Below are 22,995 nucleotides of genomic sequence, written 5' to 3' on the forward strand. Positions count from 1 at the left end.
TTTCATGAAAAATGATTGCAAGTTAAATGAATCCGTGGGAAATACACTACTTACCTTAGGAAACCTTGATTGATAATGTGATCACTGCAGTTGTCTGTGCATGTAACCAGAAACTCCAAATTAAATACTTTAGTGCAGTGGGCAAGAGTGACGTATATTTTTAGTGCCTCGAGGTCCCGGTCTGTGACAGAAAGCACTGTGAATATGTACGTCGTTATTTAAACTTCTATTACACACAGTGTAAGATAGGCTTTCACAGAATGGGCAAAAAAAATGTAGGATTCCGATAAAAAGGTGCTTTCCAAATATAGTAGTAAAACACATTAGACTGTGCCTAGTGCAAACGTTTTTATAAGTGTCCATTATAAGCTGTCATTCCACATCTCAGGTGGTAACAGCCTTACAATATCAATCAACCAATCAATCTGTCATGGTTTTGCAGAGCGTGCTACTCACCCGTTATAGTCTCAAGGCGCTGAGGGGTGGGTGTGAGCAGCTCCACTGGGGTCATTTGAAGAGCCATGTCTTAAGGTCCTTCCTGATTGGTGCAGTCGGACATCGCAGGAGGTGAAGGGGGAGATTGTTCCAGGTATTGTCTGCGAGGTAGGAGAAGGATCTTCCACCTGCTCTGGTCCTGTGGAAGCTTGGCACGGTGACCAAGGAGAGGTCGGCTGAGCGTATGTTTTTCTTGGGGGGTATTGAAGGAGATGCGGTCCTTAATGTTTTGGGTTCCGGTGATGTGGAGGGCCTTATAGGCATGCGCGAGCAGCTTGAAACGTATTCTTCTTTCGACAGGGAGCCAGTGGAGGTCGCGAGGAATACTTTGGCTGCGGCGTTCTGGAGTTTGCGGATGAGTTATTTTTATTGATTCCAGCATGGAGGGCGTTGCTGTAGTCCAGTCTGCTGCTGCAGAGTGTGTGTGACTGTTTTCCTGGAGTGAGGGGGATCCACTTTAATGTCTTGTGTGGTATGCAGAGCATTATTGAAGCATGTGGAGGAGACGGTGTTGGTCTGGCGATTCATGGTGAGTGATGAGTCTAATATGATGCCGAGGTTATGTGCATGTTCCGTTGGGGTGGGTGGGTTCCCGAGGGTGGGGGGCCACCAGGTGTCATCCCATGCGGAAGGGGTGAAGCTGAGGATGAGGACTTCTGTTTTCTCCGAGTTGAGTTTAAGGCAGCTGTTCCTCATACAGGTTGCGAGGGCTTTCATCCCTTCTTGGAAGTTGTGCCGGCGATGTCGGGTTCCTTGGTGAGGGGGAGGATGAGCTGGGTGTCATCGGCGTAGGAGACTATGTTGAGCTCGTGGTTTCTGCCGATGGTTGTAAGGAGTGCCATATAGACGTTGAAGAGGGTGTGGCTGAGGGAGGATCCTTGGGGTATTCCGCATCTGATCTGTCTGTTCTGAGAAGAAGGGCAGGAGTCTTATTCTCTGTGTTCTGCCTGTGAGGAATGATCGTAACCAGTCTAGGGCCTTTCCTTTGATGCCGGCGTCGTCTGGTGGTTAGTGTGCGGTGGGAGACGGTGTTGAAGGCTGAGTATAGTTTCAGGAAGATGAGGGCTGCCATTTGGTCTTGGTCGTGGAGGATGTGGATGTTGATTGTGGCGGCGAGGAAGGTGGTCTCAATGCTGTGGTTGCTGCGGAATCCAGATTAAGAGGTGTCTAGTATGTTGTTGGTTTTGATGGAGTGTGCGAGCTGGGCGTTGGCGGCCTTTTCAATGACCTTGGCTGCGAAAGGGAGCAATGAGATGGGCCTGTAGTTCTTGAGGTCTGTCAGGTCTGCAGGGGGCTGCTTTAGGAGGGGGTTGACGTCGGCACACTTCAAGTTGTAGGGGAATGTGGAGCTCTCAAGGGAGAAGGTGATGGTTCGATGTAGCTCGGGTGCAAAGGCTGTGGTGGCCTTTTGGAAGATGTGCGGTGGGCAGGGGTCAGAAGGTGCTCCGGAGTAGATGCTCTTCATGGTCTTTAGTGTGTCTTCTGTCGTAAGTGGGGTACAGGTAAGAAGGGTCTGTTTGGTGGCGTCACTGGGGATTGGGATTGGGCCGGTGCAGAGGTATTGGTCGTCGAAGTTGTCATAGAGCGTCTTGATCTAAAGGTGAAAGAAGAAGCAGAGTCTGTTTCAGAGGTCTTGGGAGGGAGGGTGGTCATTTTTTTCACTGTTGTGTATGATAGCGCAGTGTTCCTTGGAGTTGTGGGCATTTGAGAGGATTCTGTCTTGGAGGAGATTTTTCTTTGTTGATGAGTTGGTGGTGTCCGTGGTGGCTGTTTTGTAGGCAGAGCATGCTTCTGGAGTTTCGCTGTTTCTCCACGTTTTTTCCAGTCGTCAGCAGGAGCGTTTGGATTCTTGGAGTGCCGTGGTGAACCAGTTAGCTTTCTTGTTGTGCCATCTCTCGGTGTTCTGGAGAGAGGCGAGTGTGTTGGCGAAGTTGGCGATCCATTGTTGGAGGTTGCTTGCTGCAGTGTTGGCATTTGATATTTGATATTTGATATTTATTAATTTTTATATAGCGCAACTATCGCTCAGGAAGGAGCATCTTGGCGCTGAGCAATCAGAAGAACCCAACTTGATGGAAATGGGAATCATATGGCTGCGAGGACCAAAGAGTCGGGTCGAGGGAAGATCCAAGTCTTCAGAAGTTTTCTGAAAAGGGGTTCTGAAGGGGCGTGCCTGAGGTTAGAGGGAAGGCCATTCCAAGCCTTAGCCGCCAGGAGTGAAAAGGTTTTTCCACCTTTCGTTTTAAGCTTAAACCTGGGTATGGTAACCAGATTAGCTCCTGATGACCTCAGGCAGCGCAATGGAGTGTACTGAGGGAAGCGCTTGAGAAGATAGGAGGGGCCTGTGTTCTTAGTGGCCTTAAAGACAGTAACAAGGAGTTTAAAAAGGATCCTTTTGTGGAGGGGCAGCCAATGGAGGGTGTTGAGGGCCGCCGAGGCCGAGGACCTTCTCGGAAGTCCGAGAACGAGCCTGGCCGCCGCGTGCTGGACGCTCTGTAGCTTCTTAAGGGTGGACTTTTTTATACCTGCCAGAAGACCATTGCAATAATCGAGTCTGGACAGGATCAGAGCCACGGCCACTGATTTCCTGGCGGAGATAGGGAGAAAGTCGAAGAATTTCTTTAGCTGTCTAATGAGGTTAGAGCAGCACCCTGCAGTAATGCGTGCATGGTCGTCAAAACTGAGGGACGAGTCGAATTGGACACCCAGATTGCGGGCCGATGAGACTGCACTGGGAGGTGCCTCAGAGTGTTGGGGCCACCAATCTTTTGGAGAAAAAAGGGTGTCTTTGCCTAAGGGTATAATCTCAGTTTTGGCGCTGTTGCACTTGAGGTGATTATTATTGAGCCATGCAAAGACTTGGGAAAGGCAATTCTGGAATCTAAGAGCGGCATCGGGGAGTTTTTTGTCAAGGGTGACGACAAGTTGAGTGTCGTCAGCGTAAGATGTTACAAGGATGCCATGAGATTCAATCAGGGTAAGCAGGGGGGCCATGTAAATATTGAAGAAAAGTGGGCTCAGAATGGACCCTTGGGGCACACCTGATGGAATGGTTCTTTCGCTGGAGAGAAAGGGGCCAAGTGAGACTGTTTGTGATCTGTTAGACAGAAATGAAGATATCCATTTCAGAGCGGTATCCGACACACCAATTTCGCGCATTCTATGGATGAGGATTGCATGCGAGATGGTATCAAATGCTGCGGTTAAGTCGAGCAGGATGAGAACAGCGTGTTTCCCCTCATCCTGCAGGAACTTGATGGTGTCGGATAACTCGATCAGAGCAGTTTCAGTAGAATGGCCGGAGCGGAAGCCAGATTGCTGAGGATGGAGAATATGGTTGTTTTCCACGAAGGCTTTTAGCTCAGCATGTACTATTTGCTCGGTAATTTTGCCTAATGCTGGAAGTAGGGAAATTGGGCGCATGTTGGAAAGGTCTGTCGGGGGTTTATTATGCTTTTTCATTAGCGGCTTTACGATGGCTTTCTTCCATTCAGCCGGAACAGTGCCTGAGCTGAGGGATTGATTGATGATGGAATTGATAAGAGGGTTAACGGCCTCAATGAGAAGATGTAGGATAGCCGGGGGACAGGAGTCAGTAGGGGCTCCCGAGCGGCAGGTCATGATGGCCTTCTGGGATTGAAGCAAGGATACTGGTGAAAAACTGCAAAAAGAAGGTGAATCAGTGTTGTGAAGTAAGGGAGGGGTGGCGGGGGGAGGGAAATCCTTGTGGATGTTATTAATTTTGTCAACAAAGAAATCAGCGATTTGGTTACAAAGAGTTTGGGATGGGGGGATTTCCAGTGCCAGGGCTTTGGGGTGGGTGAAGGACTTAACAATATTGAAGATGGTATGTTGTTTTTGATTAGCTGTTTCTATGGCTGTGGTGAAAAACTCTTTTTTGGCTTTCTTTATGTTTGACAGATATAGTTTCCTCTGCCGAATGTATAGGGTTTTGGAGGTGGGGTCGTATGTTTTCCTCCACTCTCTTTCAAGGACCCTGCACGTACGATGGCTATCGGTGAGGGCCTGAGTATACCACGGGGCATTGGGCTTCCTTTTATGGGAGATTGATTTTTGGTTGGTTGAGTTGGACTTATCCAGGACCAATTTGTTGATCCAAATGTGGAAGTTTTTGGAATCTTGCGATACATCTCCTACGATGGTGGGAGGATGGGTAGGGAGCTGAGGATGAGACTTAATGGACTCAGCTACTTTCTTCCAGTTTATCGCAAAGGTTGAGGGGGAATTCTTACTGTGTGGGTGGGGAGAGGGTTTTGCCTTGATAGAAAAAGGTATAAAATGATGGTCAGTCCAAATTTGTGGGATTGGGGGGGATACAGCTATAGTGGCTGAATTGGTGCAGATGCCATCTAATGTGTGTCCGGCCAAATGCGTGGGGGGCACGACCAGTTGAGAAAGGCCAAAGATATCAAGGGATTGTTGAAAGGTTAAAGTGTGGGGGTCTACGCGGGATTCCAAATGAAGATTGAAATCACCGAGAAGAGTAAAGCTGGGGTAATGAGTCAGGTGAGATCCAAGGGTGTCGTCCAGGGAGTCCAGAAAGGGCGTGGCGTTTCCGGGGGGGCGATACACAAGTCCACCCGTAAAAGAGGTGGAAGAGTTAATGTGAATCACAAAGCCTAAGCTCTCACAGTCCTTGAGTGAGGTCAGTTCAAATGTGTGGAATCTAACATCTTTTCTGATGATAATAGCTAACCCACCTCCCCTGCCGACTGGTCTATCTCGTCTGAGAATCGTAAAATCAGGGGGAAGGGCAGTTGCCAGATCAGGATTAGATGAGTCATTTAGCCAAGACTCCGTGATGAACAATGCGTCTAGGTCATGGGAAAGTACGAGGTCATGGATATCTTGTCCATGACAAGCTAAGGATCTGGCGTTGATGAGCCCACAACAAAAGGTAATCGGCTTATGTGACGGTGGAGGGGAGGGGTGTGGGATGGTGCCAGTGGGTCCCAAGGATGACCATCTACAGGAGCGGCATGAAAATGGACCCCAGAGGTGAGCAATAGGACGGTGATCCTTGCAGCTGTAGCTTGATGTTGGCGGGCGCATAGCGAGTAGCGTGCTAGAGTCGTACCTGAGAACAGGGTAGAGTTGGGCAGCATGGCCCGCGCCCGGCGTCGTCCTGGCGCGGACGGGCGCAGACGGGCTTGGCTTAGGCGCGGCTTCGGCGCGCGCCCGCTGCGCCAGCCCGCTGCGCCGTCTGTTGTTGGTGCTCATTTATAGGCCGTGAGGAGGGTGGGAGGGCAGCGCGACTAGAGCGCAGCCCCAGCCCCCACCCAAGATGGCGCCCGACGCCGCCTTCAATCAACAAAAGCGGCAAGGAGAGGCGAAAGAGGAAGATTAATAGGGTGAGTAGATGTCAGTGTGCCTCACATAAATTCCCTTTACACTGAAAGAAGAAATCGTACCCCCAGCTCGATATTTCACACAAGTTAAAAATTCGCTATTAAAATCAAGTTTGAACAGTTTTCAAAGCAGCAGTGAGTTTAAAACTAATTTCGAGTAGCTCGCAGCCCTAGTGCTCACCAGGGAGAGCTTCAGAGGCAGCGAGCGTCGCGAGTTTAGCAGGCTAAATAGTCTGGGAGGGCGGGAGGGCAGCGCGACTAGAGCGCAGCCCCAGCCCCCACCCAAGATGGCGCCCGCCGCCGCCTTCAATCAACAAAAGCGGCAAGGAGAGGCGAAAGAGGAAGATTAATAGGGTGAGTAGATGTCAGTGTGCCTCACATAAATTCCCTTTACACTGAAAGAAGAAATCGTACCCCCAGCTCGATATTTCACACAAGTTAAAAATTCGCTATTAAAATCAAGTTTGAACAGTTTTCAAAGCAGCAGTGAGTTTAAATGGGGGTGGAGTGCTGGTGAGGGCAGAGGTGAGGTGTTCTTCAGAGACTTTGTTCCAGTTTCTGCGTGGGAGGCGGATCACGTTTGTCCGCAGTGAGTTTAGTAAAGGAGAAATGGATGCAGTGGTGGTCAGTCCAGAGCAGGTCCGTGGTGTGCCTGAATATTGTTGTTTCCTCCTGCTAAGATGGGGTTGAGTGTGTGTCCCTCTGTGTGAGTGGGGGCAGAGACAAGTTGCTTCAGTCATATCTTGGTGAGGTTCTCTAGGATGGCGGTGGTGTTTGGGTCGCTCTGGTTGTCCAGGTGGAAGTTCAGGTCTCCGAGTAGTATGTAGTCTGTGGAGGCGAGGGCCTGGGGTACGATGCGGTCGGCGATGACGTTGGTAAACGGGGTGCGGTGGGCATGTGATCTGTATGTTACCTTTCCGCTGAGCATTGTTCTGGGGTTGGTCTGGATCTCGAAATGGATGTGTTCCATGGGATTGGTGCGAGGAGTTGTCTGCGTCAGTGGTTGTCAATCAAAGGGAACTTTTGTGGATGATGGCGAGGCATCCTCCTGGGTGGTTGGGGCGGTCTTTCCTCAGGATCTTGTATCCTTCGTGGATGGGGGGTGCGATGTCGGCGTTGGTCCAGGTCTCTATGAGGAAGGCAACATCGGGCGTGTGAGTTTTGTGCCGGTCTTAGATTTCTACGGCGTGCGTGTGCAGGGAACGTACATTGAGCAGGATGCAGCTCAGTGGTTTGTGTGTGCTGGCGTCCGGTGGGCTGGGGGTTGCTGCTGGGGTCCGGAGGTGGGTGAAGGTGCGGTGGCAGTGTCTGCAGGATATCGGGCCTTGGGCGCAGCCGCCGCCATTAAGTAGGGGTCGGAGTGGACAATTAGCTGGGAGGCGGGAGTGAACACGCTGGGGGGGTGGGAGGGATGCAGGGGCAGCAGAGGCTGGGAGCGCAAGAAAAGGGAGTGAGGAGGGCAAATGGAGAAAGAGGCAAAAAGAGAAAAAGAAAAAGGCAAAGAGAAAGAGGCCAGGAGAAAAAGAGAAAGAGGCGAAAAAGGCAGAGAAAGTGGCACAAAAGAGAAAGAGGCAAGGAAAAAAAGCGGTAAAAAGAGAAAAATGCAAAAAGGACACAGAACTGCTTGTTTCTCTAGTTTGTTCTAAAGGCAGAACAAAATAAGTTACTTTACTTTTTGCTTTTCACCTACTTTTTTCATCTCTCATTCCCCACTTCTTAATATAGTGCTTTAATCCACTCTATTATTGATTTATTCTACCTCACACCTAAAGGGTTTTTTGAGGTCTATTACAGACCGCTTATTTCACAATCTATATCAACCTTGCTACACGTATTTATTTTCAACATTCCCTGAATGTTTAGGAAGCTGTGTCGTGATGTCAAGGTATCTGTCCCCTCCCCCAAAAGACATGTTTTGCTACCATTTCAGGCATCATGGTCCTTTTGATTGTTGTGGACACACAAACAGATGTGCCCGTTCGCCTTCATTGTGTGACAGCAAGGGGAGTGTGGTAAAGGAAGTAGACTGATCCAGTAATAGTGATGGAGTTATTTAATAGGATACGGAGAAGTAACAAGAGTGGACCGCTCCTTACAAAAGCAACCAGTAACTTTCATAGGACGGAACTGCACTTTACAAGCAAACATGGAGCAATGTGGGAAATACATTATGAGTGTGAAATAATTACATTCTACAAAGACTAGAACACATACTTATGTTCTACAGGGAGCGACCCAGTCTGATGACTCGACTTGTTCAATTCCTCCTCTCTCCACTAATTTGTTGAGTTCCTTAAATGAACGCTAATAGGGATGCTCCTTAATTTATGCATACAAGGGTGAATCTCTTCTTTCAAATTAATTTTGTGGGCAAAACCCTTATGTCCCTCCACTGAACCAATGAAAACCTTAAGAAATGTCCTTGTGAATTCAGTGCTTTCCTTTCTTTCACTGCCCACACTTAAGACAGGATCTACACTATTGGGATCAAGCAAGATGCCCAGCACCCCTTGATCCCATCATCCCAGAAAACACAGACCAGGCATGGAAACATAGAGTTTACACTCTGCATGCCTCCTTTAAACACTGACAGCAGCTTATGGCATCCCAATAAAGCAATACCCTTGCCCGCGTAACTCTGTGGATGAACGTCCGGCTTCTCCAACACATAACCAATTTTCTCACATAATAAATCCCACCATGTGCTTTTGTTAATGATGGTGTAAGGCGATCCAGAATCTGCGACCAGGGTCACTTGAACACCCCCAGCAACCACATTACATGCTGTTTTTTTCCTGCGTTTGTCATCTACCCATTTCACTTCATCATGTATGCTAAGAACTTGAAAGTCATTCTCATCAGAACTAGACCTCTCATCATCTTGATCGTACTCTTTGACCACACACCTTACAGACTTTGAATTGCGACATACACGTGCAAAATGTCCTGTGATCCTACATTTTGTACACTTCTGGCCCAAAGCCGTTGTTGTATCTGTGCTTATACCTTTAATAGTCGATGTGTAATATTCTATAGCTCGTGTACAGTATTCTGTTACTTCATCCACATTCTATGTTCGGTTCCAGATGCGAAGCAGTTAGTCTACGTTTCCGGACTTGACGGCATCGCATCTGGATCCTCTTATTTCTGTGGGTTATTATATATATATATATATATATATATATATCTTTATTTCTTATAAATAAACTCCTGTTCATTTATACATTCGGTTTATGTTGATTGATTACAACATAAATATGGCGACGATGGACTGGGATGAACAATTTTTGGGAAAAAACTGAGTTTAATACTTTAAACTAGTTTTATAAATAAGAAATACGTAAAAGAAACCCACAGAGGAGGACAATTTTAAATCCAGCATTGTATCGTTGCAGTAACGTTACGGACTAGAAACTTGTGGTAAGATTTTTACCTTTTAATGAGTTTCGGAAGGCCGTGCGTATGAATCAGTTGAAAGTTGTTGATTTTTGGATGCAGCTTTTCAAGCAGCGCGTGTCTAGGAGCGTTTGGAAGCAGAGCGTCTTCAATAAGGATTGCACGTAAAGCAGCGTGTTACAAGGAAAGAATTCACTGTGCATTCAACATGCGCATACGTAATACATCATCACGTGAGGTCAAGTCTGCGTGATGCAACGTGGCGGCCATTTTGAATGAGTTGTTTTGCTTGACAACAAAATAGTTACCACAACGAAGGAAATAAAACGACCGTTGGAGCAATATTTAAGATCGTTTTTAAAGCATTTTGGTTGTGTTGAAAAAAACGATTAATATAATACAACTTTACTAATAATTTAAAGCATTTTGGTACTTTTGGACTAAGAAATTCATTAAAAAAAAAAGTGAGATATTTAAGAATATTTGAAAACTATTTGAAGGATTAATATTAATTTTATTAAAAAGAAAAATGGCATATCAATTCAACCTTACCAGATAAATCCATTTCTACAAAAAGCAGGAAAGCCTCCTCTTAAATGGCAACAATGGTTTAAATCATTTGAAAGTTATATCGTTGCTATAGATGGAAAGGATTATTCAAAAGAAAGGAAAAAAGAAGTTCTATATGGTTTATTAGGTGATGCAGGAAGAGAAATATTTGATATGCCAGTATCAGAACCTCCTCCAGGACAATTTATACCCTTGGATGACTACACAGAAGCAGTAAAAAGGTTGGAAAAGAGGTTTTTTGAACAGCCAAACATTATGGTAGAGAGACACAGTTTTAACAAAAGGAAACAATTGGCTGAAGAAAGCATTGCAGACTATGTATCCAACTTACGTATTTTGGCATCTAAGTGTGATTTTGGGGATATGCTTGATATATATTTGAGAGATCAATTAGTTTTTAACTGCTTCTCCAAAAATGTACAAGAACGTCTTTTAGCTTGTAGAAATCCTACATTGAATGAGGTAATTGATATTACCATTGGAATTGAGAGGTCATCATTGTCACGTAAAGTCATCACAGGAAATGAAGATAATTCAGAAGCAATATGTATTGTCACTAATAAACCAAAGATCCAAGAGAATAGCAAAGCAAGAGGAAACACTAATTTCAATACAAAGAAAGATTTGATATGTTATCGATATGGTTCTAAAACCATATTGCTAACAATCCAAGTTGTCCAGCACATGGAAAAAGATGTATGAAATGCAGGAAAATAGGACATTTTGAAAGTTCATGTAAAATCAACTTTAGGAATAGAAATGTTTCACGTACAAGTGTAAATGCAATAGAAAAATTGCAAGATGACCTTAGGAATCTAATAGTTAATGTAAATGTAATTGATAATGATGTTTCTTTTAAAGCACCTTTTGGTATAGCAACCATAGGAAATGTACAATTAGAAGTAATGGCTGATTCAGGATCGCCAATAACCATTTTGGATGATTCAACTTATTACAAATTGTTCAGTGATATTAATCTTTTAAATACAGATGTAAATCCAAAAGCGTTTGGTGGCAAAGAAATTGACATGGTAGGTTATTTCAATAGCAAGGTAGAACTTTTAGGAAGATCTATTACAACCAAGATTTATGTGGCGGAAAAAGGGAGAGATATTATAGGTTGGCGTGATTTAGGGAGAATGGGAATAATGCTCAAACCTGGTAGTGATACACCAATAATATTAGGAGATATTCCCATTCCATCTGTTCAAATTAGTTTAAGAAAAGATGTTTCAAGTGACATAAGTGAAATTCTTGATAAGCACAAGGAAGTTTTTGAAAACAAAATTGGATGTGTGAAGGGTGTTGAACACGAGATAAAATTAAAGGATAATTCGCTTCCAGTTAAGCACAAGGTAAGGAGTGTTCCGCTTAGTATTAGACAGGAATTGAAAGAACATCTAGAAGAATTATGTAAAGACGGAGTTATCAAATCAACCAATTCTTCTGAATGGGTTTCTGCAGTTGTTTTAGCTAAACGGAAAATGGTAAGTTGCGCATGTGTGCGGATTTACGGTCTTTAAATAAGAACATTCTTGTGGATTGCCATCCATTACCTTTAATCCGAGAGATGTTGATGGCCATTGGGGACTCTACACATTTTTCACTCATAGACTTAAAGTCAGCTTATCATCAAGTTGCCCTATCTGAAAAATCACAGGATCTAACTACATTTGTTACCCCTTTTGGTGCCTTCAAATACATAAGGCTTCCATTTGGATTAGCTTCTGCAGCTAGTGTTTTTCAGAAGCTAATCAACTCATTGTTTGGAGACATCAAAGGGGTGCAAGCATTCCAAGATGATATCCTTATCTTTGGTAAGGGTATCGAGGAACATAATAAGATTCTTGACAAAATACTTAGGGCCTCATTAGGATCGCGGACGGACTTGCGTCCGTCCGCGACCCCAGAGGATGAGGGAACGTCCGCATGGACTGCGGCGTTCCCTCATGTGCGATTAGGATGTGGCCGCCACCCTGGCGGTCACATCCTGGCTATTTAACATTGCGGCGGGTGCTGCTTCAAGCAGCACCCGCCGCAATGTTAAAAGTGCATGTTTAACATTTACATGCACAAAGCGGCAAGCACCGCGCGGTGCCTGCCGCTTTGTGCAAGTAAATGCTGGGGGGTACCATAGGTACCCCCCATGTGCACCCCCCACCCGCCAACACCCTGGGGGCCCGCAACGGGCCCCCAAAATCAAAAGTACACATGCTTTTCCACGGCGGAAAAACCGCCGCGGAAAAGCATGTTTACAAATGCTTCCTAATTTGGCTGGCGGTGTCTGATAGACACTGCCAGCCAAATGAGAGCTTTTCCGCCGCGGTTGTAATCTGACCGCGGTGGAAAAGCAGCGGACAGTAACCAAGACCCACCAGCCATCGTAATGCGGCGGTGGGTCTTTGGTGAGTCCGCAGAGGATTTTCCGCCTCCTCCGGGCCCGAGGTGGCTTCCCCCGGCCCGGAGGAGGCGGAAAATCCTCCATCATAATGAGGCCCTTAGTGTTTTAAAAATAAGAGGTATGACTGTGTCAAAAGATAAGTGCAAGTTTTTGGTGAATGAATTGGATTACTTGGGACATTCAATTACTAAAGATGGAATTAAACCTAAAACGAGTCTAATTGAATCCATAATTAATACACCAGTTGATACAGATTCATTGCGTTCTTTTTTAGGACTCAGTGAGTACGACGCCCGTTTTGTGCATGGTTATGCATTTGCAGTTGAGCCACTTAGAATTCTGACAAGGAAGAATGAAAAACTTGTTTGGAAACAGGGACATGAAATATCTTTTAAAAATATTAAAGAAATGATTAAGGATGCTCCAGCTTTGCAACCTTATACCTGCGGTGTAAAATGCACTGTTACTGTAGATGCAAGTTCTGCAGGACTTGGAGGTGCACTTACTCAAAACCAGAATGGGAAAGAAAAAACTATTGCTTTAATTTCAAGAAGCTTAAACAAGGCAGAATGTAACTATAGTACAATAGAAAGAGAAGCGTTAGCTTGCTCTTGGGCTATTGAGAAGTTCAGATGTTATCTATGGGGCAGTCGTTTTGATCTTTTAACTGATCACAAACCATTGATATTTGTAATGAGTGGAAATGGTACTGGTATGGCATCTTCTATATTGGTGAGGATTATATAAAAATTGCAAGAATATGATTTTGAAGTGAAGCATATTTCAGGTGGTGCTAATTTTAGAGCCGACTGTTTATCCAGACTACCCGTTGATGATTCAGATAAAAAAAGTGAAGGACAAGAGGATGAGTGTGTTGTTGTTTCTGCTATAGATGCTTCTGAAAATTCTTTGGGTGTTTTTAAGGAAATTGATTGGATTAATGGACATAAGAATGATGATGTTTTAATTAAAGTTAAAAAATACACCATTACGGAATTTTGAAAAAAATGTAGTTTCTTTCCAACAGTGTCTTCTGAATTAACTATTGAAAATGAAATGTGACTAGAGGGTTTTTTTTGTACCACCAAAGACACTCATTGATGGTTTAGTAGAGTATGCACATTTAGGACATCCAGGTATGTCTGGGACTAAGAAATTGTTAAGGAAATATTACTGGTGGCCAAGTATGGATGCATATGTGGATACATTTGTAAACACATGTCCAGAGTGCTTGTTGTCTGATAAGCATTGGAAAATGTCAAAGAATTCCACTTCTACAAATACTCTTCCTGACCAGCCTTGGGAAAAATTGGCAATAGATTTTTCAGGTCCATATAACATTCTAAGTAGTGATATGAAATATTTAATTGTTCTAACAGACTATTATTCAAAGTGTATTATGCATGATTTTGTAAATTTTCCGACAACAGAAGTTGTAATTAATTTTTTGGAAAAAGTATTTTGTTCTGAAGGATTTCCAAAGAAACGTGTGTCAGATAATGGCACACACTTTGTTTTAAAAAATGGTAGAGTTTTTAAAGAAACATGACATAAAACATGAAATAACCCCTTTATGTTTTCCACCAGGTAATGGTTTAGTTGAAAGGGCAAATACATTTTTTAAAGAAAGAATACAAATGGCACTTTCTTCAGATTTAAATGTGAAAAAACATATTCAAGAAAAAGTTTGGAGTTATCTTAATACTCCGCACTCAATAACAGGGTTTACACCTTTCTTTTTATTGAAAGGTAGAGATTCTAAGAACATTTTAAAACCTGTATTTAGCAATAGTATGTTTTAATTGAAGAAGGATGAAGAGTTAAAAAATTAAAAATCTATTGTGTACGAAACAATGTTGAAAAAAGATACAATTTTAATAATGACATTGTTAACAAGAAGAAAAAAACATTTAAGACTGGAGATTGTGTTATCATTAGAAAACCAAAAAAAGTTATGAAAGGAGTTTCAAAATTTAGTCTTCCACAACAGGTTATTTGGGTCACTAATTCATCTGTTCAGATCAAAAACAAAGGTTGGTGGAATAAAAGTGCGGGGATTAAGATTGAACCATTTCAGAAAAACATTATTTTGAAGAAAGTAAATGGATGCAATACATTGAATGCCTCATCATTTTTATGTTATGGAGGAAATTTTAAAGATAAATCAAAAGAAGGTTTGGTTTCACAAGAAAATGTATCAGAATTTTCTGATCAAATTGTTATAAATGAAAAGGAAGGGAATGATGTAAATAGTCGTGAACAGCAAGAAATTTCTAATAGTTCCGTAAATAGTTCAGATGAAGTTATAATAGATATTTTTTTCTCGAATTCTTCTCATTCTGTTTGATGCCAGCAAAATATAAGGATTATTATTTGTATTAGTTTTGTTTTGTTTATGGAAAGGAGATGTTGTATCTGAGCTTATACCTTTAATAGTCGATGTATAATGTTCTATAGCTTGTGTAAAGTATTCTGTTACCTCATCCACATTCTATGTTCGGTTCCAGATGTGAAGCAGTTAGTCTACGTTTCCTGACTTGACGGCATCGCATCTGGAACCTCTTCTTTCTGCGGGATATATATATATATATAAGCAGGAAAGTCGACACTTGAAGGCAGTAAAAGGACGACAGCGGACCCAGGAGTTGAAGGTGCAATTTTCTTTATTGGTGCATAAACCCCTGCACCTCAGTCATGACGCGTTTCGAGCCTACCTTGGCTCTTGATCACATGACACGCTATGGAGTGTGATTTACAAATTTAAAGTGGCAGTGCATGTCGTATTTTGAAACGTCATCATGGAAATAGACAGAATGACTGTCCCAGTTTAAACAGTGCGTCTTTGTCAACCCAGCATCAGTACATAACATAATTGTAATAATGCTGCAAACATAATACACATGTGGATAATGGTACTAAATTCAATTATAAACCATTAGATAAATGCTGAAATAGCAATTAAAACCATGTTAAACATAGGTACATGTGAAAAAATGCCAATCTTTTTGCGGTTGATACTTGACAATAATAACTGTAAAATACAAGTGTTATAAAATACATGTTAAAATTCATAGCAATAGATACTGACTCATGAAATAGCTGTAAAATACATTTGCAGTTAATATATGATCTAATAGCTATTTCCCAATAATTAGGATCTAAAGCAAAGACCCTGTTGGTAGCCAAATTATGATGTTCAAGGCGACATGCAGAACTGTGCAATGCAATATTAAAAAGAACAATATGTGCAAACCGTGCATATATAAAAAGTGTAGAACAAATCACTATTTAAAAATATCCATAAATAGTAAAATTGTTTAAAAAAAATATATAACTCAGTAATAGATAAAATTGATTGTAATCCATAAAATCAATTTATCAAAAAAGTAGAAAAACATAAAGCAGTCATTTAATGTGTGCTAAAAGAGGAGACCAATATGAATGTAAAATTTGCATTTCCTTACGACTGATCAACTATCACTGCAGAGTATAGACACTTGTTTAAAGACAGGTATGAAGGTCCTCCCATGAATTCAATCCATTAGGATGTTTACTATCCAGATTGAGTATATAAAAAGTTTCTAATTTTCGAAGTAATCCTTCCCTGTCGCCACCTCTTCTGAGGGGCATAACTGTGTCAACCACATAATACTGTAGCAATTGCAGGTCTCTATTATGACATTCGTTAAAATGTCTTGCGACGGGATATGCCTCATCGCAATGCGTGATAGCCCTCATGTGTTGAAGCACTCTCTTGTGGACTGGAAGTTTAGTACTTCCTATGTACTTAAGTCCACAAGGGCACTCCAAGACATAAATCGCAAAATCAGTCTTGCAAGTAAGATACTTGGAAATAGCAATCTGTCTATCAGAGAATGGGGAATTATATGCTTTTTTATTTACCCCGTGTTTGCAGGCTTTGCAAGTCATGCATTTATAAAAGCCTGTGCGGCTGCTAAGCCAGTCGGTCTTGGCCAAGACCTCTGGACTGCTGCTGACTAGGCTATTCTGCATCGATCCAGATTTTCTGTATGTTATCATAGGTGATATCAGGGATCCCATATTTAACACTGGGTCATTTTGAATATATATATATATATATATCTTTATTTCTTATAAATAAACTCCTGTTCATTTATACATTCGGTTTATTTTGATTGATTACAACAGCCGTACACTTTTTATCCCGGGCCAAATGAGTGGTGCTACCATACTGGTAACATTTTCCACTCAAGTCAGATATCCTCCACTTTGGGTTCTGTTTTCCTACACTTTTCTCCTCCTTCTTTAGACTCATTTGGTCACCTTTGCAGGAATTCCTTCCCTCAACAATTTTGACTATATCCTCACCACCTTCCTTTTTATTACTAGAAAAAAATCACAGCTTTGGCACATCTAGAAATAATTTCAGACTTGCTAATAATGGCTGTAACTTCCTGCAAACTAGAATCCCAGAATCCCCATGTACGCACAACTTATTCTGCTGGTTAGGATTATTGCAGTGCATAATGACTTGGTCACATACTAATTCATCTTCAGTCCCCCCAAATATACTAGATAATGCCACATAGTCCTCAATTTTCTCATTGGAACCCTGTTCAGGGTGGTAGAAATAATACCGATCAATAGTCTTACACACTGTAAGCACGAAATAAGCGTTGAAATCTGCCAGGGTTTTGGTGAATAGGTCTCCTTCACCCTCCAATACCACACAGAGGTTCACGTCTACATCTGTACAGCTCCACAATGCCAGGCCTCACTGTGTGACCTCATATCGTTCAATGAGCTCAGGCAAAGACTCAAGCTCTAGAAAGCATATGAGCACACAATATGACATATACGTGTGGTGAACAAATGCTGAATGCCCCAAAGGCATGTGCGTAAAAAACACCAAATAAACCAATAGTGCGGGCCCCGATTCAAGATGGCTGACACTGCGTGACGGAATATGTTCGTGCAAGCGTCACAGCCGTGATTTTCCCTCCATAATGCTCCTTGGGACGTGTAGCAGGCTGAAGCTACACCCACAGATGACTGCCGAGGCGTCCCTCGAGCGTCTTCCGCCCGGCAGACCAAAGGCTGTAACGGACACTCCCAGGTGAGAGTGCTGTAACAGTCTAAAACGTTGATCCGCCCCAAGGAAAATCACACAGTGGTAACATATATGGCCCAAACAAGTGAACAACCCACCCACAACGAAGTTTTACTTGAGAGGTACCTCTGTTGAAGCATTTGTGTAAAGGCAGTGTTCAGGAATGGTCTTGTGGCTCAGAGTACAGGTTTGCTAAGGTTCGAGTAACCCATCACCACAATTGTAAAGAGGAATCTGTGGTGTCTTGCGTAATGCATCTTTCTAGTTGCCAGGTTCCATGGTAACGAGATGATGCATTGCTGCATATTCTAGAATGGGTGGTTGTAAGTCAGTTGAAGGGAGAGGCTGACATGGAGAAGATGTTCCTGCTTGTTATCCAATAAAGACTTCTCTTATTCATTCACCTTGATTACTACTTCTTTACAGAATCCTAGGCAGTTCGATTTAAAGGCTGTGTTCACTAACTCAAACCTTCAATATAGCACAGGGGTTCACATTACCTCCGTTCAGCTCCACAATGCCAGCCCTCACTGTGTGACCTCATATTGTTATATGAGCTTGAGCAAAGACTCGAGCTCCAGAATGCATATGAGCACACAATATAACAGCTAACTTATCTTAATAGTTGCCACTGTGGCCCTGTATAATTACCCTGTATAATTACCCCCTTCTTTTCCGGCACGTACAGATTGTTTGCTCTTCAGGAGTTTAGGCAGAAATTTCTGGCACACCTGTTAAAAGCTTGATTATTTCTGTTAACACAGAGAAATCTGCTTCTTCTGCTCTGCCTATTCTTTAGATCAGGAAACTCTTGCAGTAGCTGTCGCGCTGTACTACACCGTTTTTATTTATTAAAATTATTGGTAAATATTTAAAAGGCGCTAACTATGTAGGAACTCTCAAACAATTCCAAAGCCCATTTGGAGAAATGGGCAATGCAGATTTAGACTATTAATAGTCCTAGGTAGTAATAGTCTAAATCAGCTATGCAGATTTTTTTTCTGCGTAAAATTAAGATTTCTCCAAATGGGCTTTAGAATTTTTGGAGAGTTCTGTGGTAAATGACTTCTGTGTCTCTTCCCTCTCTACCACTTCATCAGAATGTCTTGTGACATCATAGAATGTTTGAGTGTCTTTCTGGAGCTAGATTGTCAGTTAGTCATCTCAGGCTGAGGAGCTGGTAGCTCGCTTCTGGTGGGGTTCTTCCTACTTACTTATCTCCTGCTATCTTGCCACCTACCTATCTTGTCAATAAAGAGTTGTCTACAACTACACCTGGACTACAGATCATCATTTGTGTGCCACAGTTTGGTGACGTTTCTTGGACTAACCTACGCTATAAGGAAAGAGGATTGATACTTGGCATTAAGGAAACCAAGGACTGTTCTGGGATCCAGTTAAAGTCTAAACAGGAGGAAGCTAATCATCTGGAGAAATCAGACAAATGCCCAGTAAACCCCACCAGCGTCCTTTCACCTTGGACAGCCTGTACCCTGGGCGTTTGTTTCGTGAAGGAGCCAACTGCCATCTTGCTGTCATCTGGAGGTTGACTGTCTCCAGCTACAAAAGCAACTGAGACTCAGCTGGCCTGATCACCCTGCTGCGTCTCTCTACTGCATTTGCATCTTGATAGCTCGCCCTCTCTACAACCACTGTGTGACAGGTGTGTTCTCCCACAGTGTGGACACGTATTCTCCTGTGAGCCCCTGCTGTGTCTCCTTTCACGGAGTTGCCCTGGCGCTGGCAGTGCCCTCTCCTTCACAACAGCCACCATCTACCTACTATTGCGGTGAGTGTTTTCCCAAGAAGGTGAAGTTTCCCCTGCTTTCCTGCGACTGCGACAAAATTGAGGACATTATCTTGAGTGTGAGCCGACGTTCGTCTTTGTGCAAATTTGACTGTGAGTTTTATTTTACTGGTGACAGGGGGACATTTTTATTTGTTTTTGTGAGCTAACGTTGTAATTACCTTCATGGAAGTTGAACCGCCGTATTTTGAACAGGCCACAAGCCCTTGCACGCACGCACTCTTGACGCACACAACCTTACCGGTCCCGTGGTGCCGGCATCTTTTCCTCTGTGACGTCTGATCCTTGCCACAGCCAGCTGCTATGCAACGTTGTACAGCACGTCTTCGCTGCAAAACCATCCGGCGCGGCCGTGATGACGTGCCGCCATCTTGATTGCAGTCAGTGCGCAAGTCTAGGCAGTGTGTACAAGTGCGTCTGGTGCTATGCCTTGTGCAAAACCATTTCTGTTTGCCTGCCTGTCCACTCCAGTTTGCCCTATAATGCAAGTCCCATAACCTCTTCTGGTCGTGAACAGTCTGAGCGGTAAGCGAAAGACTAGTGTAGTAAAGATCTGGAGACCACAGGTAAACCACAACTGGTTTAATGCAGGAAAGCACAGCATAACAACCTCGACACAAGCTGGCCAGGCACAAACTGTCTCCAACTAGAACACTAGGAAGAGGCAGAGCCATATACATTCTGGAATGCATGACACAGGTAAGAATCACAGAAAACATGGAAATAAAGAAAGGATAAATATACAACACATCTCCTCTCGTAGAATAAAAAAAGAAACATGTCATGGAAAAGGAAACTTGACGCAAAAAACAAGATGTCATAAAAGGAAACTTAACACAAAACTAAAGAAAGTCAGCAATAACAGTTGAGCAATAGAACTAGCAGTAAGCAATAAAACAAGCAGTAAGGCAAAACAATAGGTCAATGAAATTGAACATTGAAGGGGACACACGTCACCCCTCTAAAAACTAATCACAACCGAAATCATTCAAGTATACAGGGGGTCTGCGGCATCTTTGAGGCCTGGAAGCAGACACAGAAGGATTGGGATCAGAAACAACAGGGTGAGGAGCATCCCCTCCACCATCGCCCCTCACCAAAGTTTGCACGGGGACAGGTGCAACAGGAGCTGTAGCAGTAACCTGAGAAGGAATAAACATGAACCCTGAAGAAGGAAGATCCTGGGCAGGAACAGGAACAGGAGAGGGAGAAGAGGACGAAGGGGAAACAGAGCCAGGACCGATAGCCGCTTTCTGATAGAGAGCGACCCTCCTTAAATTCCATTGCTCTCCGTTAGAAAGAACCACATAGTGAGGATAGACCAACATCACAAGGTAGGGACCACGGAATTTCGACAAACCACCAGAAACGCGACCAGACTTTACCTTGACAAGGTCGCCCTTAGCGAGTTTACTAGAACCAGACTTGGCAGACTGTTTACTTGAAACAGACTTAGCAGACAGTTTACTAGAAACAGACTTAGCAGACTGACCCGTAGGACACTTACTTGAGGAATTAGTAACCCCAGGGATCCCTCTAGGCACCTTAGGAAAACAAAAATCCTTACCCAAACCCGACTGACAAACCACATCCTTGAGCCAAGAAGGAATCAATTTGGTACTAGGGACCCTACCCCTCTTCATTTCAAAGGGAGACTTGGACTGAGAGCCATGAAGGGTGGTACAATACGCAAAAACCATTTCACGAACAAGAGTGGAGACAGAAGAACTGCTGGAGAGGGCCATTTGAACAGTACCTTTCACCAATCTGTTTAACCGTTCACAAAGACCATTCCCCTGGGGATTGTAAAGGGAAGTCCTGTGATGAGAAACTCCACAATCAGACAAAAAGGCTTGCATGTCATGGGAAACCAACTGTGTGCCATTGTCAGTTATAATGACACTTGGAAAACCCTCCAAAAAGAACACAGATTTCAAGTGTTTGATGGTAGTTTCCGTGGTGATATCTTTTAGAAACTCCACGGACAACCATTTGGAATGGCAATCTACAATAACCACAGCAAACCTCTGCGAAAGAGGTAACTCCGCAATTGGATCTATGAAGTCTAAACAGATGGTATGCCATGGGACTTCAGGAAACTGCAACGCACCCATCTGGGACCCCACAGAGACCTTTAGTCTCTTCTCACCTTCCTTACAAGAATGACAGTTCTTAACCCAAGAAGAAACCATAGAGTCCATACCAGGCCACCAGAAGTTCAACTTGATACGCTGTTGTGTCAGGGTCTGGCCAAGGTGACCCTCATGCGCTAAAGAAATGAGTTTGGATCTCAAATCAACAGGAGGCACAAATTTATCGCCACGCATAATAACGTTGTCATTGCATACAGACAAATCATCAATTACCTTTAGGAAAGGGCGAACAGAAACATGAACACAGCTCTCCCTGCGGGAACCTAGTTTTATTAACTGGATGACTTCCTGTAACACACTATCACTGGACATAGCATCGACCCATTCAGACCGAGAAAAGGAACTCTCAGTTAACAGGAGAACATCATCTATCCAAGCAACATTCTCATCAAAACCCTCAAGGCTGAAGCCAACATCAGCACCAGACGGAACAGCCAACCTAGACAGACAGTCAGCTTGAATATTTCGCCACCCAGAGATGTGGGAAATGTCAAAATGATATTCCTGGAGTTTGGAAGCCAACCTCGCCAACCTCGGAGAACCAAATGCCCCACCCCCAGGAGAAAGGATGCGGATAAGGGGCTTGTGGTCAGTCTTCAGGTTGAAACGAACGCCCCATAAGTAGGGTCGAAAATGGTGAGTACCCCACGCAGCAGCCAAAGCCTCCTTCTCAATTACAGAATAGTTCTGTTCACACTTAGAAAGAGTGCGTGAGGCAAAAGCAACAGGCCTCTCACCGTCTTTATGGGATTGTAACAATACGGCACCAAGACCATGAGCGCTGGCATCCACCAACAAAGTGGAAGTTTTTGAGGTATCAAAAGGTGCCAGAACCTTAGCACTGCAGATAGCTTCCTTGATATTATTGAAACACACTTCCAATTCGGGCCCCCAAGAGAATTTGCAACCCTTTTTCAACAAAGCCCTCAGAGGCAAGGTCTTCTCCGAGAACTTCTCCACAAACTTGGAGTAGTATTCGATTAACCCCATGAATGACCGCAATTGGTCCTTATCAGACGGGCAAGGGGCTAAACGTATTGCATCAAGAAGGTTCTTTTTTGGCTTAACCCCGTTGACTGAGATTTCATGTCCCAAGTACTCAATGTTCTGGACAAGAAAAGAGCACTTCTCCTTACGCAAAGTAAGGCCAGTGTCTCAAATTCTATGCAAAACCTTTCTCTGAACATGATTGTGATCTGCCACAGAGTCTCCAAAAACCAAGATGTCATCTTGAAAGAATACTACGTTCTTCAGCCCCTTGAAAATCTCGCTGACCAACCTCTGAAAGACACTCGCTGCCGATATCAACCCAAAGGGAAGGCGGGTAAATTGAAAAATCCCCTCAGGGGTGATAAAGGCAGTAAGGTGCTTCGATGATTCATGGAGCTTTACCTGATGGTAGGCACTCTTCAGATTGAGCTTAGAGAAATATCTAGCCCCCTGAAGAGTGGACACCATCTCGGCGATATTAGGTAAGGGGAAGGTGTCCGCAACGCACACTTGTTTAGGGACTTGAGGTCCACACAGAACCTCAATTTTCCGTCTGATTTTTTAGAAATCACAACGGGCGAAACCCATGCCGATGCTTCTGTTGGTTCTATTACCCCAGATTGAAGCATCTCTTCAATAAGGAGTTTCACCTCATTGCGAATTGAAATGGGAATCCTCCTTACACGGTGTTGTACCGGCAAACTATCTTTCTTCAACTTAAT

At 43.5% G+C, this 22,995-nt stretch overlaps 1 protein-coding gene across 5 annotated transcripts in view; it reads left to right on the plus strand.

The window, feature by feature from the left end:
• The window catches only part of LOC147717179 (signal transducer and activator of transcription 5B), a 1,664,723-nt gene that overhangs the window by 338,633 nt on the left and 1,303,095 nt on the right, over positions 1-22,995 (plus strand). The gene's annotated exons all lie outside the window — the stretch shown is intronic.

Source organism: Lissotriton vulgaris, chromosome 5 (genome assembly GCF_964263255.1).
Source record: "Lissotriton vulgaris chromosome 5, aLisVul1.2, whole genome shotgun sequence".
Lineage (NCBI taxonomy): Eukaryota > Metazoa > Chordata > Amphibia > Caudata > Salamandridae > Lissotriton > Lissotriton vulgaris.